The sequence below is a fragment of the Trichosurus vulpecula genome, chromosome 2, assembly GCF_011100635.1.
Source record: "Trichosurus vulpecula isolate mTriVul1 chromosome 2, mTriVul1.pri, whole genome shotgun sequence".
Taxonomy (NCBI): Eukaryota; Metazoa; Chordata; class Mammalia; order Diprotodontia; family Phalangeridae; genus Trichosurus; species Trichosurus vulpecula.
In genome coordinates this window covers 439,193,630-439,211,514 of record NC_050574.1, presented here as the reverse complement: position 1 = coordinate 439,211,514, position 17,885 = coordinate 439,193,630, and the positions used below count along the sequence as shown (strand labels likewise).

The 17,885-nt window shown below is 38.4% G+C and overlaps 1 protein-coding gene across 1 annotated transcript in view; it reads left to right on the top strand.

The window, feature by feature from the left end:
- The first annotated feature begins 2,759 nt into the window (after positions 1 to 2,759).
- LOC118840002 (norrin cystine knot growth factor NDP) overlaps positions 2,760 to 17,885 on the top strand; it is a 55,103-nt gene continuing 39,977 nt past the window's right edge. The window contains exon 1 of the mRNA XM_036747514.1: positions 2,760 to 2,823. The gene's annotated coding sequence lies outside the window, so the exon portion shown is untranslated. The remainder of the gene's footprint in view (positions 2,824 to 17,885) is intronic.

Genomic DNA, 17,885 nt, shown 5'->3' with positions numbered 1-17,885 from the left:
CATCATTTATCAAGTGCCAAGTTTCCTTTAAACACTTTGAACCTAAGGCTCTATCCATCTAGTCAGTAGATGCAGTTTGTGACTAAACAGTGCAGTCCCACCAGGCCAGATGGTAAAGGGGGATGCTCCTTAGGGTAACGTGATAAAGTTCAAAGCCTTTTTTTTAAAAGTCTTTTGTCAAAATAAGTTTTCTGGGAGGAAGGGGTGACCCTACAAAAAATGGTCATCACATGACCATTATCAATGTTGGACAATAGTTACTTACAATAACAAGTATTATAATAAACGGAGGATAAACAGTACTTCGGAGAGACAGCTTGACGCTTTGGACAAAAGGGCTGGCTTTGTATTCGGAAAAACCTGGGTTCAAATACTGCATCTGGTGCAGGCAAGCTGTGTGACCTTAATCTCTCAGTATCCCAGGCAACTCTATGAGTCTGTAAATTGCGAAGTGGTTGCTAATTTACAATAGTGGAGGGAACTTTCATAGAGAGTTGCCTATAACATTGAAATCAGTCAGGTCCTCATTACACACACTTAAAAACAAAACACTGAAAAAGAATTTTTCCATCAGGTCCTTGGTACAATACTCCACTATCTCCTAAAGGATGCAATCTCCACACTAGGAATTAATTCCATCTTTCATTAGTGCTACTAAGTAGCCTTTGCCGTGAGATTCTCTCCATCTAACATAAAAAGAATCAATTTAATAAAAATAAACAAACAAGCATTGGTAAGAAGAGTATTTGTGACCACTGATTCATATATTGGATCATTATCTAATTCTATATTTAATTTATTTAATTAGATATTATGTAGATGCCTATATAATACATATGCATATCCATATATTTGTATGTATGTGTATGTACATATACACATATATAACCTTTATAGATATATGTATATAACTATGTAACTATAAAGCGATATATGTACATATGTGTGTATACATATATATATACAGTTTTTTATATATATATATATATATATATATATATATATATATATATATATATATATATAAAAACCTTTCCAGCATGTGGATTGAAAGAAAGATGCTCATTCTACAATAAAAACAATTAATCTGAAAAATAACAAGAGGTAGAGAAGGGCCATTTCATTTAATAAAAAATGGAGTTGGAATTCTAAGAAATGAAAGGTTATAGTCACATCATAAATACCATTTGAAAGTATAATTTTCAAGTTTCTGTGCATGTTTGCATGTAGATGTGCTGTGTGTCATTTTTCCAACCAGACTGGAAACATCTTGATGAGTTGGAGATGTGCGTTCTATTTCCTTGTGCCTAACAAGACAATTAAGACATATTTGTTACAACAATGAATTTTAATATTGATTAGTTGGGGTGCTGATTTTCATCATTGCCTATATGTCCATAGCTATATAGTGTCTAGATTAGGGACATGTAGATAGATTTAAAGGAAGCTGTGAATTTGGATAGGAAAAAAAAAATATGTCTTTTCTTTTTACTAACCTCTAACTGAAGTTTAGCATTTCCTTTAATTCTGAATGTGGGCAACAAACCAAAGTACTCAGTAGCATTGACCAAACTATCAAAGGAGTCCATGCCACAAAAAAGGTTCAAAACAGCAGAGCAGGCATGATAGATGATGATATTGGTTAAATGTCTAATGAAGCAGAACCCTAGAGCCAGGGTTCTTAACCTTTCTTTGTGCCACAGAGCCCTTTGGCATTTTGGTGAAGCTTATGGACCCCTTCTCAGAATAATGTTTTTTAAGTGCATAAAATAAGATGCGGAAGCCAATTACATAGACTTGCAATTATCAGTTTTTTAAAGTTCACATACTCCAGATTAAGTAGTACCCCTGCGGACAAACCACAAATCTTTAAAAATTTAGTTCCAGTAAATCAGTAAATATTAATTATATGTAATATAGACAGGGATTCTGGTTATTCTGACTGTATATCCCCAACCATGTATTTTTCAACTCATTAAGGTGATGATTATATGAAAGGGGTCATATAAGAAGCTTGCATAGCAGAGGCATAGTCACTACCAAATAAAAATATCCCACCACCTACATAGATCTTAACAATATGGGTCAGAGCTCTGCAGCTACTTAAATATGCATTAATTGCCTGAAAAGTGCCTCTGGTTCCAATTTCTTCTCATCTTTTTAAAATTCCAATTCCATCCCATTCAGAAGCTGAAATAGAACTCACTTCTCTACCTCTTCTTACTTCTTAAATCGTATCTTAAATTGAATACAGTGAGCATCTTTCTTTCAGTGCACATACTCAAAAAGAAAAGTTTCTTTTTCACATATATATCTATATATATTTAAAAAGAATCATCTTTCTTTTTTTTTTTGGTTCTGCAATAAGATGCTCCTGCAGAAAGAGTGCTAGACTAGTGTACAGTGATTTCTCTTGATAACGAGAGCTTTCCCGTTTCTGTAGAGTTTCCCTTTGCCAGGGAGCTGCTGCTGCCGTGAGCCTGATTGATATATGACTGCAATGGCACTTTTCCATTTGACATTCTCTGCCTCCCTTGCTCTCTCTCTCCCTCCCTCTCTCTCTCCCTCTCCCTCCCTCCCTCCCTCCCTCCCTCTCTCTCTCTCTCTCTCTCTCTCTCTCTCTCTCTCTCTCTCTCTCTCTCTCCTCTAGACACCCCCCCCCCCGCCTGGCTTAAACAACAGCCCTAACTTTTGTGTGTTGCAAATATAAAAGGAAAGCCATGTGACAGAGGGACAGAAGAACAAAAGCATTTGGAAGTAACAGGACCTCTTTCTAGCTCTCAGAAAAGTCTGAGAAGAAACGAGCCCTGCATTTTCCCCAAGGTAAGCAGGAAAACAAGAGCTTACTACTTTCATAGCAAGTTACTTATTTCCAAACTGAGCATTTCATCATTCTTAAATAAACACATGGTCTTTAAATACCATTTAAATTTGCATTCCTTTAATTTTTATTCATTTGAAGCACTTCAGTATTCGAGTTTTCTTAAATTGCAGTGCCTTTGAAGTCTGTGACAGATAGATCAAGGGAAGACACACTAAGTGTTCCTTAACTCTAAAAAGCAAGCACAGTTTTTATTCTGTGGATTTAAAGACATTTCATTCGAAAACTGTCTATATTTTAATATGCAATGTTGTAATGGTTCTTACCATGTGATCAGTTGAAAGGACTATAGAAGGCACCACTCCTCCAGTATTAATTCATAGGCATCTTCCGCACTGCCTTTACCCCATTACAATGAGGGCACTATTAATGCAAGACCCAAGTCCTGCTAGCTTAAGAGAGCTGTTTACTTTGTTTTCTACTTATGTATGCTGCTGATCTCTCGCCAGTCATCTGCTGGAGTGCTTAGAATAATTTCAAACAATAGGCAATATTTATTTCTAGCTTTGTGTGTCATGCTTTGTAGGAACACTAGGAATCTGCACATTTACTGATTCTGATTTGGGATACTTTGCTGGGAAGGGCACAGCGCTCCTTAGAGTTGGGTATGGATTAGTGTATAGTTCCAATTGCATAAAAACACCCAGGAAATTCCTAGTGCCGGTCTTGGCTATATCCCTGAGTGCTGGTTATATTTAGTAGTCGGCTTACTCCTGAGGGGGGGACAATTAACACAATGGGGAGGTCCAAGGAATAGCTATGCAAGGATGCTTAGACCCAGCACCAGAGTCAGAAACGCTAAGGGCAAACTCCCAAACACTTTCTTGGGAATATGAGAGTTTTTTTTTTTTTCAATTTCCTGAAAGCATTGTTTTCCGGCAGAAAAGTTTTCTCTTTAGATGGGATTGTCCCTGTAGGAAGCGTGAGTGTAACTCTTTTCTTGTTTGGGTAAAAAGAAGTGGTTGACTGTGAACAGAATGTTAATGTGTCAGAGGAGAGCGGGACTGGGGCTCATTGTAGTGGGTGAACCACAATAAAACTTAATTTAAAAAAACAAGTCCCTATGTTACTACAATTCAGGTAAGTGAAAGACAGTCACTCAGTGAGGCTGGAATTTTGGAGAATCCATCGTTCATGATGAGAATGGTTAGTTCCATTGTTTATTTTGGTTTTCATTTATAACTTTACACTGTTTGAATGACAAAAAGGAATCTAATAGTGACGAACTCTTCCAAAGGATGTGTATGGAATACCAGGTGCATTTATAAATCCTTAACTACCCAAAACATGCACAATGTGCGGGTGTCATTAAAGTGAAGTCCATATTGATATAGAGCTTCCGTAGAGACTATTGAAACCAACTTTTAAATACCAGATGACTGAGTTAACCCCCATCTTACATGTTAAAATGATCTCCTGCCTCAGAAGTACATAGCCTAGAAAGGTTGAATATATGTTTTAGAGTGATGCTTACTCCTTGTCCTTTAAAAATATAGGCTTATTGGGAAATTTTCTAATAACCTGAACAAATACATTGAAATACACATCTGGCTTTTGATGCAGGTACTTTGGAATGCTGGGGATGTGGAGGGAAGATAGTCGATATTATAGAATCACCATAAAAGAAATTATGAATTCCATTGCCTTAAAATTACATGGTGATTCTTAACCAAAAACAAACAAAAAAATCATTACTGACTGTGACATCTAATTAGCTCTTGACTATTTTTGTGAAACCCTCATCCAGATCAATTTTGCATGATTTGCTCACAAATACTGTTGGTACAGGTAAAGGGCACAGGCAGAGGCTTAAATCCATGAGTATGGAGTGTGTAATGTATTCAGGGATGGAAACATGCCTGTTTAACTCTCATTTGTAATTCAAGTTTAAAAGTCACTGCCAAGAACCCATAAGGCAATTTTCAATAATACTGTTTCCAACTCATTCAGTTACTTGATCTGAAAAATGTGATGACTTTCACTGAGTGTATTCACTGTATTTTGCAGAATGTTTTCAACAAGGGTATTTTCAGAAGTTTAGATGCTTATAACTGCCTTAGAATATTACAGCTCTATTTTCCCTTCTGCAATGGCACCAGTTAGATTTCTGCTCTATGATGAGGAGATGACCCTTGGAAATGGAGGATTGAGCAATACCTTGCCTACTATGATAAGGCATGTTCCTATGCGCATGAAGATCCCTAATCATTCTAACATAGTAATTATCTTTCTTCTTACCTGTAGTCCGTCCTTTCTGACACCTATCAGTTGATCCTGGGGTATTCATCATTTTCACAACTAATCTAACCCAGAGGTTTTCAGAAGGGTTGAAAGAAATCTGGGAGAATACCAACTTGTCCTTTTTCTCTTCCCACCCTCACACCCCCCGCCCTGCCCCCCCCCCCACCAAGATCTTGAAAACAACCACACTCTTTCTCTATCTGGGATGGATATGAGTCACCTTCTCTGAGGCTGACATCAGTGGCACTAGATGAATCATTCAACTAGAATCATTCATGGAGAGAGATGCAGTTACTATCTCCCACCACCAGTCCCACCCCCAAGGTCAAAACATATGACCTCTGGGCCTGGCCTGAATTCAAAAGGTCCCTGGGAATTGGAAGCAGGAGGTTGTTCCCAAAACCCAGGTCTCCCTCAGAGCCACACACAGTGCTGCTTTCAAATCAACTCATCTCATCTCATGTTCTCTATAGCTGATTAGGTTATTTGTAAGCATCCCAAAACACGGAATCACCAGGGTCCACTGAACTGGTGCTTATCAGGAGATAATCAATTTCAGTGGGTTTAAAATGCTTATAACTTCCCAAGGGGCCCTAATTCATAACAATTCCTAGACCAGACCTAGCTGTTAGCCAGATGAGCCCTCCCATTTCTCCCCATGGCAGTGGGCTTGCATCAGTTCCCTAAAACTAACTGCCTACATTAGGGGGTAGAAGGGGGTCAGTACATATAAGGGAAAGGGGAAATAGGGATGTGGGGGGGTGCTTACTGTTGACAATCCTAGACATGATCAGCTGTTATTTCCTTTTTATGTATGACAGTGTGGAACATATTAAAATTTCTCTAGGATGGTATGTTTGGAATCCCTCTGATGCCCCACCTCACCAAGTTACCCGAACAATAAAAGAAAGGTTGTAAGCCTTTGAACAGATGGCAGGCTATATATTCACCCCTCTTTCTTTTACATAATCTAATTGTAAAAAGAATCTGGGCACCCTTGGCACTGCCATGTCTCTGACCTTCCTACATATGTCTTTCCTCTGGAATCTCCTCCTCTCCATGTAATCCTGGCATTTCTGTCTGTCTGTCTCTGTCTCACTGTCTGTCTGTCTCTGTCTCTCCCCCTATCTTTGTCTGTTTCTGTCTATATGTCTCTGTCTCACTGTCTGTTAATCTCTGTCTGTCTGTCTCTCTCTTCCTATCTTTGTTTCTGTCTATCTGTCTCTGTCTCACTCTGTCTGTCTGTTAATCACTGTCTGTCTGTCTCTTTCTCTCTCCCTATCTTCGTTTCTGCCTGTCTGTCTCCCTCTCTGTCTGTCTCACTCTCTGTCTCTCTCCCTCTTTCTTTGTTTCTGTCTGTCTCTGTCTGTCTCTCTCTCTGTCTGTCTGTCTCACTCTCTGTCTGTCTCTGTCTCCCTCTCTGTCCTTATCTCTGTGTGTGTAAAGATACTGCTTCTCTTTACTTCTTTCCCTCCCTCTTCCATTACTCCTTCAACTGAGCCCCTTCTATTGTGAATCCTCTTTACTTCACTTGTTTTTCTTTTTTTAATTATGAATTTGACATACATCAACAAACATAAGCATTTTTTATACAAAGAACAGGAAAAGAGGATTATGTGTGATGCAAAACTCTATAACATACAGCTAATTTAAATATATATATATATATTAAATTTAACATAGTAACTCTAATACTGCCTTATTTACGTCTCTTTTCTTCTGCCCTCGTCATAGTTTTTGTCATGCTTCATTAATGTTCATATGTTTCTTTTCTTTTTGGGGGGAGGCAAGGAATATCACCATTACCACTTCAATCTTTCTGTCACTCCTCCCCCAACACCGTCCAAAAGCCCTCACTTGTAACAAATAAGTGTATTCAAGCAAAAACAAAGATATACCTTGGGCTCCCACTTGTTTTCAAGATAGCTTAGGTGCAGCTCATTCTGCAGAAAGCCACTAAAAAGATTTTTCTGTCTCTGTATTAGTCTATATATGTTATTCTGGCATCAATCACTGTTTGGACGATACACTTCGGGGGCTCTTAGAAATCCAAGTTTGAACCTCCTTCTAAGCATGAGAAGCATTGTGGCTCTGCTGACCATTAGGACAAGCAAACTGGAGTTAATACTGAGGCCCTGGATTGGTCAAGGTTAGCCATAACAATGCGAATGCAGAACACATTTCTATCCAAGTGCTGAGGTGGGAGTTGGGTGGGAATAAAGGGGTGTTTTTCTTTAAATACATTTTTACTGATGTCTTTTGTTTTTTCATATCACTAGATTTTCTCCCAGTATCCCTGGCCCTCTCCACTCTCAGAGAGTCATATCACATAGAGGATATTTTAAAAAAGGAGAGAAAAAATCAGCAAAGTTGTTCAGTGCATTGTGAACATGCAATGTCTTGGATCACCCACCTTTGCAAAGGAGTGAGATGGGGCTGTTTCCTCATTTTTCTTCTTTGGGGCCATGCCTATTCTTTATAATTTTGTAACATTCACTTTTGGTGCAATGGACATTAATGGGGTTAACTTTGTAAAAATAGCAGTTTTCTTATTTTTAGGGGAAGTTTGAAGGAACAGAAACTAAAGTTCCCTGTGTCAAATAGGATCCAGGGTCAGAGATCTAGAGCTGTAAGGATCTTCTATTCCAAACCCTCCATTTTACGGATGAAGAAACTGAGACCCAGGCAGGTCAATTGACTTACTTAACGTGCCTCTGGTAGTAAGGAGCAGAGCTAGTTTTCAAATCCAGGTCCTCTTTCCACAAATCTCATGTTCTTTCCACTAAACCAAAATGACTGCCCATTTTTCCTCTTTACCTTTACCTTTACCGTATAAAGAGAGATATGGATGGCTCTTATTCTCATCAACAAACTGGATTGTCATCACTAAGTCAATCTGGTGAAGAGAAATCAGGAATAGACCTTAGCATGAAGCAAGCTGAAAGTCCATGGGGCCTTGAGAATGGAGACTTTGTGCTTGTTTTATAACAAAGCAACTGTTTGGTTTATAAGATGCAAATGGAAAGAACTGGACATCTGAATTAGATTTTCCCGTTTCAGAGTCTCACACAGCCCACTGTGCTGCTTTCATAAATGGTATAGCTAATATCCTCTGAATGGAAATGTAATCTTTGGGGCTGTTACCCTTTCCTTTTCTTTTCCTGGGGGCTTCAATACTCTTTACTGAATTAGCTAAAGTCCATTAAAAAGCCCAAAAGGAGAAAATTTAACACAGCTGAATTAAAAATGAGCTTTTTCCTTCCAGCTCTACCAGGAAAAAAACAACACCCTCCTCCTTTGCCACTTCTTGGGTTTTAATATGAATTATTCCATACAAGTCCCTAGAGGTTCTATTTAAAGACTCCTGGCAGCATGAAGGGAGAGGGTAAAAATACAGCCACTCTTCTGTCCACCAATGGTTTTCTTTGGGAGTGCATTAAGAACATTCCTATTTTCCTGTCTACCCCTGCCAGTGGCAACATTCCAGCTAGTAGTACCCACTGCTTACCCGTCAGGTCAGCAGCCATGAACTTCTATATTTGATTTCCATAGAAGACAAAGAGAGGGAATCCTTTTGAAACCTATGAGGGGCCTCAGGGGAGGGAAACATCAGTTGGCCATGCATACTGCATGCTGCATACAGACACACACACACACACACACACACACACACACACACACACACACACAGAGTTCCCACATCAGTATTTGGGGGAAGATTTGACTGAGAGTATCCCTTAAGGTGCCAACTTTACTGAACATCCCCAGGGGTTGCCTTTCCGGGGAGTGGGCTTGCCCTTCACTACTCACATACTCCCGCCCTGTTCCTGTGCCTCTGGCTCAGTGGGGCTCAGAGCCAAGGGTTGACAGGTGTCAGGGTTTATTTTATTGTCACAGACAGTACACCCACGTCAGGTAACCCAGGCTTCCAGCACCAGATGGGATTTACATTCTGGAACAAGCATTTGCTTATCCAAAAGAGTGCCGAGTTGGAGAGATTCCATGAATGGGGAAAACCCTTCTCAATGTTTTGTTTTGTTTTTCCCCATTGCCTTTTTTTCGGTGGGGGGGGGGGCACAATTTGGACTGTCGTAAGTCCCTCACTGTGGAAAATTCCTCCCCTCCACTGAAACAGATGGATAGCATATCTATAATTTATAGGTTTAAACATCCTAGAAGTATAACTTCTGATTTCTAATTCTTCTACAAATAATCTTGTTGGGCTAACTCTGGGATTTAAACACCAGAAACAATAACTCAAATTCTAAAAATAAATTATTTTCTGAAAAACATGAAACATCACAGAAATGCAACTTGCCTTTAAAAAGTCTCTTTCAGAAAGCATTCATTCCAGTGTGGAAACTTTCACAATTACCACAGATGGACAACTGCTCTAAAACATAAAGCTTTAAAAAATTTTCTGGACACTGAGACGTTTAAAACTTGCTAATATCTCATCACTAGTTCATGTCAGAGTCAAGACATCAATCTGGGTCTTCCCAATTCCAGGGTCAGTCCTCTATCTATCCTGCCATACTACTTCCACAGTGCTTGTACTTTGAAACTCTTCCCTTTTGGAGTCTATTTCCTACCAAGTTCTGACAAGTTTTTGAGAAAAGGTTTTAGCACCCTTACCCGATTGCAGTGTTTGGTAAAATCTTCTCTTTACATTTGATGGTTAAAATCTTTCTTGCAAGCCTTGGCCTAACCCCAACCCCTAAAAACAAAACAAAACAAAAAATTTTACTCTGACCCATGGCACTATTATTCTAAAATGGAAGTGTGGCATGTAAACTTTAAATTAAAAAATGAAGAAAGATGGTGGTTAAAAATGTGAACTTTTTTTCTGTCAAGCAGACTAAAAAGCAGAACAAAATTTTAACTGAGAAAACCTACCCTTACCAACTTTGTGGACATAGACGTACAAATTACAAGGAGAATATGAAAAGACCAAGTAATTCATACCATAATTGAGGTTGGGGACTTTCTTTATTTTAAAACAAGGAAAGATTTCAGGAGTTGATATTTTGGAGATTTTTTTCTGTTTCAGAAAACAATTCTCTTTTAGAATTTGATTTATTGTTCCTGGTATTCGAAGCCCAGCAATAGCCCAATAAGATTATTTGCAGAAGAATTGGAAATCAGAAATGAGAGTTCTAGCGTGCATTGTTCCAACAGTTCTGTGACTCTGGGGTTTTGGCAACTTGAGGAAATGTTTCCGATGCTATTTATTCTGATAGCTTCTGACATAAGTCTTGCTCAATGTGACTATATTGAAATTTGGAGTCTTGAATTGTATTACTCATATTCACTGATTGGCCCCAAAAAAGTCTATTTTAATAGTGAATGGAAAGATAAAGTAGTTTCCATTGTTAATGCTCACCCATTTCAAGGGTTATATATAGCTGTTAGGTGAAGTCACTAACTACCCTGTAAAAAAAGTTGCTGCTGATGCAAACCCAGATTCAGAAATATTCTATTAGGAAGTAGAAAAAGAAGGGGGGACCTAGTCCATAGAAAATCAACCCTGATTGACATCAGACTGGAAGTCATACCATTAATATGTATGATGTCTCTCTTCTTAGGGACATTCCCCAGTGTCCAAAGCTCAAAGTATCTAGGGATCTTAGAATGAAGGCACTTATGATAACCGGTTTCCTTACATTTTTCTACATGAAGATATGTGTGTTGCCATCTAGAGACCTTGAAATCCTTGGGATGGGGATTCTGGAAACCTGCTACCTGCTCTTCCAAGGATCTTAACAAATGGAAACTAGGAAGATGGGGTTGGGTCCTAACATGGCATTCCCTTCCTCACCCCTGGAGAGGAACAAGCATTCTAACAAGCATGCTCAGTCATATTTACCCATCAATCTTTCCTGAAATGACCATCAGTGAGTGTTGGGCTGGCAAAGAGGAAGTACGAATTGTGGCAGTCATTTGTGATTAGCTGCAAAGATGCAGTACGCTTACCTTCTTCAACCCCATAGAGTGTGTTAATACTATCATTCTTCATAATAATGACCACAGTAGCAATAAGTATAATAGTACTGATAAGCTCATTTGTTCATAAACTAATAGACAATAAATCTCTATACCACAGAGGCCTCAAGTAATCCTAGAGAATTCAATAAATAAGCTGTGCAGCAAATGGAGCGATATCACAGAGAAGAAACCATTGCCTACAATGACCCAGAAAAAAACCATCAAATCACAAAAACCTAAAAACAGCCCTTTCAAATAGATGTTGGTGTAAGAAATATGCATAACCTCTAATCTATGTGGCATGAGAAGCTTTCAAAACCTTGAGAACTGGTGAAAGAAATCAAAACCATGGAGCAATAGGATGAATACTGAGTACATGTCATCATGCTATCTACTACTATAATTATTCTGCAGATGATTTAGAGAGACTTCAAAAGATGAGCTTATGTCCCAATGCTTTTATTTTATTACAAAAATTAGCATTTACCAAAAGGAGTTATATTGTCCATCTGTATTATACTATTTATTTGTTATTTAGTTAATTATTTATTATATTAAATATGATATTATATATAAAAGATATATAGTTGTTGTTCAATGGTTTCATATCCAATGCTTCATGACCCCATTTGGGGTTTTCTTGGCCATTTCCTTCTCCAGGTCATTTCACAGATGAGAAAAGTGAGATAAACAGGGTTAAGTGACTTGCCTGGGGTTACACAGCTAGAAAATATCTGAGGCCAGATTTGAACTCAGGAAGAGGAGTCTTCCTGACTCCAGGCCTGGCTCTCTATCCACTGTGCCACCTAACTCACACACTTATATATGCCATATATAGATATATGATAGGTATATATGATATACATACATAACTGATATACAAATGTGTATGTGTGTATGTATGTGTGTATGTATGTATGTGGATAGCACCTTATCCCAGGACCATTTCTGTCTGAATACTACATTGAAAAAAGCAAGAACAGGACGAATAATAATAACTCACATTAACATAGTGCTTTAAGGTTACAAAGATTTATAAATGCTGTCTCAATTGATGCTCACAACAACTCCGTGAGGGAGGTGCTATTATTATCATGATTTTATAGATAAGGAAACAGGAACAGAAAGGAAAAGTTACTTGTCCAGCATCTGAGACATAATTTAAACCTAGAACACAGTGTTATTGTTCAGTTGTTTCAGTCATGTCCAACTCTTGGTGACCCCATTTGGGGTTTTCTTGGCAAAAATACTGGAGTGGTTTACCATTTCCTTTTCCAGCTCATTTGACAGATGAGGAAACTGAGGCAAACAGGGTTAAGTGACTTGCCCAGGGTCACACAACTAACAAGTGTCTGAGGCTGAATTTGAAATCAGGAAAATGAGTCTTCCTGACTCAGCACTCTATCTACTGCATCATGTAGCTGCCCCTGTAATTTTTTAAATTTTATTTATTTTATTCTGAACTTAAGAAATAAAACAATCATTTCTATAAAATAGTAGAATAGAAAAAAATTATTGTGCATGAAACTGCAAATCTCTTATGCATAACTTGCCATTCCTTTTAAATATGCAATAAAGTTACGCAAGTTTTTTTTTCCTTTTTTTCTTACCTACCCCCACACTCCTGCCCTGGAGATGGCCACCATTAGACAGAAATATGTGTATATGAGAAATCATTCTATGCATACTTCTAGGGTTACCACAGCTAGTAAATATCTGATGCAGACAGCATCTTCCCTTATAGCTCCTTTGTAGTTAATGTGGGCGTTTATAACAGTCAAAATGACTTAGTCTCTCAAAGTCATTCTTAAAATAATATTGCTGTTACTGTATACAGTGTTCTCTTGTCTCTGCTCATTTTGCTCTTCATTATTTCATGCAAGTCTTTCCATGTTTTCTTAAGATCATCGAGCCCATCATGTCTTATATCACAGTAGTATTCCATCATGATCATATACCACACTTTGTTAGCCATTCCCCAACTGATGGGCATCCCCATTAGTTCCTATGATTCTTTCTCTCACCATTTTATACCTTTCTGGCAATCAGAGGGGTGGGGTTATGGGGAAAGCACGAGTTGCAAGTGTTTCTGTGGGTTCTTAATGCTATTGGACGGTGCCTTTTAAGACACTTCTAGAGCAGTCAGTGTCATATAAATAAAAGCCCTGACTAGGCATTCCAGGATGCTATGAGCAACCTACTGATAAGGATTGCAGTACTGTATTTGTGAAGACTCGGTGTAGCCTTTCCCCAACTTATGGACAGTTTATGTTCCAAAAATGCATTTATAAAAATCATTTTAAAAATTAAATTCAATAAATATTTACGAATTGTCTTCTATGGTCAGCTGGGTGTTGCAGTGGATAGAATACCAGGCCAGGAGTCAGGAAGACCTGAGTTAGCCTCAAATGCTAACTATGTGACCCTGAGCAAGTCACTTAACCCTGTTTGCCTCAGTTTCCTAATCTATTAAATGAACTGGAGAAGGAAATAGTAAACCACTCCAGTATCTTTACCAAGAAAACCCAAAATGAGGTAACAAAGCATTGGACACAACTAAAATGACTGAAAGACAACAGAAGTGTCTTCTCTGGTAAAACACTCTTCTGGGTTCCAGGCATGGTTGTGCTAGATTTTTTTTAATTGTTAAATTGTCGGTGTGCACATTCATATCTCAAAAATCAGCAAATGTTACAAATTGGAGCACAACTTACTATTTTGTTGATTATCTATTCTAGATTTAAGAAAGTGGTGGAGAAAATGTTAATAGTGCAAATTAAACTTAAAAGTGTGTTATGTGTGTATATTTTTTTCTCTCCAAAAAGTTGTTAAAAATTTATCAGCCTACCACTGGTTCCATGGATGCAAAGAGAAAAATGAAATAATCCCTAACCTTTACTCAGATATAATATATACAGATCAGCATAATTCAAGTTAATTTGAAGACAAAGAGATCACTAGGAGCTGGAGTGGGAGGGGAAGGGATCAGAGAAAGTATCACAGAGGAAGTGGCCTCTGAGCAGATCAGAGGAAGTATCATCAATCACAAAGGGGGTCACCTTAAAGGATCAGTGTTAACTTGAGCATTGTCCAAGAAGGAACTTCAAGCTTGGCATACTCATGGCACTTAGAATGTGACCTTGCTCTAGGGGTTAATGTGTGAGTTAAGCAAATTGAAAAAGTGGATTGGTGGTTGGGGTAAATAAGTGAAACAAAAAATAGACAAAAGGGGAGGTGACTGGCTGTGGCTATGAAGTTATTGTTGAGACAAAAGAAAAGAATTTGAGAGGGTTAATTATTAAGAAGTTGTAAATGACTTTTAAAAAAAGTTTTATCCATGTGATTAGGTGTGAAGTATAAATATCCATGAGTAATTTGAAGATGTATGGTTTTAAATTCTCAACCAGTATGTTGAACAGGGGAAATTGTGTGTGACCTACATGTAGGGTGTTATGTTTGTATTTCTGCCACAGTTGAGTAACTGTTATCTATGTTGCAAGGATGGGCTGATTTCTCTCCTAAAGGAGGTAAAGGGATTTGAAGAATGCCTCTCTGCACCCCAGGTCATTAGGAAGAATGAGAGGATCATAAAGGAAGAACATAAAAGGCTCCAATGAGGGAAAAAATGATCCAAGTTGGAGGAGGAGGGAAGATGACCTTTGTAAGGATAATGTAGCATGGAAGACCGTCACGCAGAGGGGAAAGGGGGAAGAGGACAGCTGTACAACTAAAGCTTAAAAACACATTCAAGGCTGTTCTTAAAAAAGAGAAATCTGAATGCTCTGCAGAGAAAGAAGCTGCTTGTTCTCCCAAGAATGCCATAAAAGAAGCTCAGATCCACATCCACTAAGGGGAAGAAGAGAAAGAAGAGTAAAAGAGTAGTAGTCTTAGGCAGTTATTTTCCAACCTGATAACAACACTAGAAATGCCTCTTGTATTCCTGAGGGTAGATATTCAAGAAATAAAAGAAAATCTCCCAGATTCCATGCATGACAATTACTGATTCTTGGAGATTCCTTTAGATATAATGACACTACCAGAAGGAACCAAAAAAGTTTTGCCAATGATTATAAAGTCTTGAACAAGAAACTGAAGACCATCTTGGGACAGGTTGTGTTTTATTCACTGTTGCCCATCCTTGTGCCTATGGGATGCATAAGAGAAAAATAGAGAAGTGAACAGCTCAGCCAACCAAGACATACTTGTTAAGCACCTACTGTGTGCCAAGAACTGTGCTAAGCAAAAAAGATACAAAGAAATACAAAGAAAGGCAAAAGACAATCTTTCCTCTCAAGGAGCTTACAATCCAATGGGAGAGACAACAAGCAAATAAATATATGCAAAGCAAGGTATGTACAGGATAAACAGGAAATAATTCAAAGAGATAAGGCACTAGAATTAAGAGGAGTTGGGAAAAATTTCCTGTAAAAGATGGGATATTAATTGGTACTTAAAGGAAGCAGGGGAAGTCAGTAAATGGAGCTGAAGAGTGAGGGCATTCCAGGCATGGAGGAAAGCCAGAAAAAATGCCTGGAGACAAGAGATGGAGTATCTATTCAAGGAATGACAAGGAAGCCAGTATCATTGGATTGAAAATGACTATATAGTCATGGAGGAGAGCAAGGTATGAGAAGACTGGAAAAGGGGGAAGGGACTAGGTTATGAAGGGCTTTGAATGTCAAACAGAGTATTTTATATTTGATCATGGAGGTAATGGGAAGTCACTGGAGTTTATCAAGCAGGGGAGTAACATGGTCAGATGTGTACTTTAGGTAGCTGAATGGAAAATAGATTAGAGTGGAGATACGCTTGAAGCAGGCAGACCCACCAGCAGATTATTGAAATGGTCTGGGCATGAGGTGATAAGGGCCAGCACCAGGTTGGTGGCAGTATCAGAGGAGAGAAGGGGGCATATATGAGTGATGTTGCTGAGGTGAAATTGGCACTAGCTTGAATATGGGCCATGAGAGACAGTGAAAGATAGAGGATAGCATGTAGTTTGTGATCCTGAAGGACTAGAAGGATGGTGTTGCCCTCTATGATAATAAGGGAAAGTAAGAATGGGAGAATATTTAGGGGGAATGATAATGGGTTTTGTTCTGGACTGTTTAGTTTAAGATGTCCACAGGACAGCAAGTTTGAGGTATCGAAAAGACAGCTGGAAATGTTAGAATAGAGGTCAGCAGAGAGCTTGGGGTACGATATGTAAATATGAGAACCATCGGCATAGAAATGAAAATTAAATCCATAGGAGCCAGTAGATCACCAAGTGAAGCAGTGTACAGAGCGAAGAAAAGAGGGTCCAAGACAGAAGAAGCCTGAGAGACACTTACAGTTAGAAGATGTGATCTGCATGAGGAGAAGGAGCAGTCAGATAGATAGGAGGAGAACCAAGAGAGACTGCTGTCCTAAAAACCTAGAGAGAAGAGAATATTAAGGAGGAGAAGGTTATCAATAGTGTCAAAGGTTGTTGAGAGGTCATGGGGTTGCATTGTATAAGAAGGTATATTCATGTGAGGAAAAATAGGAAAGGGAAGCATGATAGAGAGTATTTGGATAAAGGTCAAAGGAGGGAGAAACAGAAGTGATTTTGTCACTGGAGTAGACTACAGACCACTGGGACAACAAGAGGAAATAGATGAGTTTTGGAAATAAATCAAAAGCTTTGTGCAGAGACATGATATGGTAGTGATACAAAGAGCTTCAATTATCCAGACATTTGCTGGAACTTTCTCTCTGCCAAAGGCAGAATAGCTAACTACTCTTCAACTTGTCTTAGTGATGATTTCACTCTCCAAAAAGCAGAAGAACCAACCAGGGGAACTTCTATTCTGGATCTGATTCTCAGTAAGAGGGAAAAATGTGTTGCTGAAGTAGAAATAGTAGGAACCTTGAAGGGAACTGACAATCCTATCCCAGAGTTTGTGAGGAAGAAGGAAACCTGGGCATAGGATGATAAGTACCCTAGATTTTGGGAAAACATGTTGCAAAAGGTTCAGGAAAAAGATAGTTGAGATCCCATGGAGTAAAATATTTTGGGGAAATCAGTCCAGGAAGGATGGGAGATGCTCAAGAATGAAATTCTAAAGATTCAAATGAAAGTAAGGAGGCAAAAAAGAGATGGATATGAAGAGACAGATGTAGATAAAAAGAAAACTCACCACTCAACTTTATCTTTAAAAAGAAATGTGCAAAAGATGGAAGCAAGACCAGGTAACAGAAGAGTGTATGTAGGACAACCATCTAGAAAGGATATTAAGAATGTCACAGCTCAGAATGAGCTGGGACATGTATAGAAGACAAAGACAACAAAAGAACTTTTTTAGTTATATTGATAGATGGAACATCAAAGAAAGAATAGGACCATTGTTTAACGTGAATGGCACAATGATAACTGACAATAGAAACTAGGCAGAGATGCTTAGGTTTTATTTTGTTTCTGTTTTTCCCTGCAAAGTAGAGAAAAAAAGTTCACACTAAAAAGGATAACACAAATAGTACAAAAATAACTGTTTGAGAGTTGATAACCAAAAAGTCACCTAGCCCAGGTGAACTAGCTCCTAGTGCCTCTAAAGTACCGGTAGAAGTGAATACAGAGCCACTCCTAGTAATACTTAAGAGATCATGGAAAATGAGAGGGATACCACAAGATTGAGAAGGGAAAATGTCCCAATTTTCAAAAGAGAGTAGAGAACAGAGTCTGCAAGCTATATGCCAGCATGCTTGATTTTGAATCCTAGAGAAATTATTGAAAGTATTATTAAAGAAATGGTTGGCA